The following is a 1,548-nucleotide window of genomic DNA, read 5'->3' on the forward strand; positions in this document are numbered from 1 at the left end:
AAAAATATCAAGGTGAACTTGTATGGGTGTGTTGAGAGCCCGATGATTGCGAAGGACTTTTGATGGGCCAAAGGACCCCAAATGCAGAATTTTACCGGACGCATTGAGTTAGTGGAAATAGAAGTGATAGAAGCACATGGCTTCCTACTTAGGTTAATCAGGATGGAGTATGTTTGTCCAATAAGTAAAGAAATGGGGTTGAAGGCGAAAATGTAGGCAAGAGTGACACCTCTCATCTTGTTATTCTGCTTTGGGTTCAAAACAGCAAGCACTGGAAGCAAGGAGGAGCAAACAGAGCCACGGATTAATCAAGAAATGGAATCTTACCTGTAATAGTATTAGCTACAATCTTTGGTAGAATGGTGAATTGAAGAAAACAAATGCACAGTCCACCCGGAAGGCCTGAATGAATGGAAAAAAGACGGAAATGAGTGAATGCATGAGTAGTAGCCCTTGGGGATGATGAAATCACCTAGCCGTATTTTGCCTTGTTCATTTAAGTTAGCCCTCTGGAGGGCGAAGCTAACACCAAATCCGATTACGACGAGATTAATTGTAGTAATAATGATTCACTTGTATACAAAGACCATAAGAAATGTTGAAATGCCATTGTAGAACCTCCACTTTTGCTAATTAACCTCTTCGACTAAGAATATGACCTTTTCATTTGTCCTCTTAACAAATTGTTGGCTGTCCACACAGAGTGAGCGGTTGAAGCCTATAAGTGAGTAGTCGTTTGGCATAACCAACCACTCTGCAAACACATGTGACTGCCATCTAGCATAGACAGCTTAGCCTCAGTTAATGCGTTATGGTGATTTGTTACCGCGATACTATTTAAGGAATCCGGAGGCTGACCAGAATGAAACTGTTGTTACACAGCACGAGGTTGTAGCCGCCTATTAACGTTAAAATCGAATGGGTACTTTCAGCATAAGATTAAAAGGGTTGCATTTGAAATGACGACCCCACTGCCAGTAACTGAAGTCACGTAAGAGTAAAATAAGAGTTGATTCACCATTTGAATTTCCAATTCAGACAACTTGCTACTTTTCTATAATGACACATGGTATGGCAATTACTGTCTGTAGTCCACTGGAGGAATTAGGGTTCTGGGAAAGCAAAACGTGATGACGTCTGAAGGTATGTGGAAGAAGGGCTGCGTGGCAGCCTAATCACAGGAAACTAGATCGGTTATCACAGCAAATTCAAAAGTTGATCCATGTTTAACGCATTTATTGGGTGCGCCGAATCCTTCTGATCGGCTCAATATAATAGGGAAATTCCGTTAAGTCGGCTTTGTGGTTGCTAATTTCTCGATTACTTTAGGCTGACAGTTGACAGAAAGACAATTTCCGCCTCGATTCATTAGTCAAACTTGACCATCTGCAAGGCCTTCGATTCACTCACCCTACTCTACAACAGTCACTGCCACCAGCAATGCAGCTTTGAAACGGTCGCATAAATTTTGGTCTAAAATTGCGTCAAATCCTTAAAAATACTCACCCTACACTTTTGCTGAGTTTATTTAGTAGGTAAGTATTGCTT

The sequence above is a fragment of the Echinococcus granulosus genome (assembly GCF_000524195.1).
Source record: "Echinococcus granulosus chromosome Unknown EG_S00367, whole genome shotgun sequence".
Lineage (NCBI taxonomy): Eukaryota > Metazoa > Platyhelminthes > Cestoda > Cyclophyllidea > Taeniidae > Echinococcus > Echinococcus granulosus.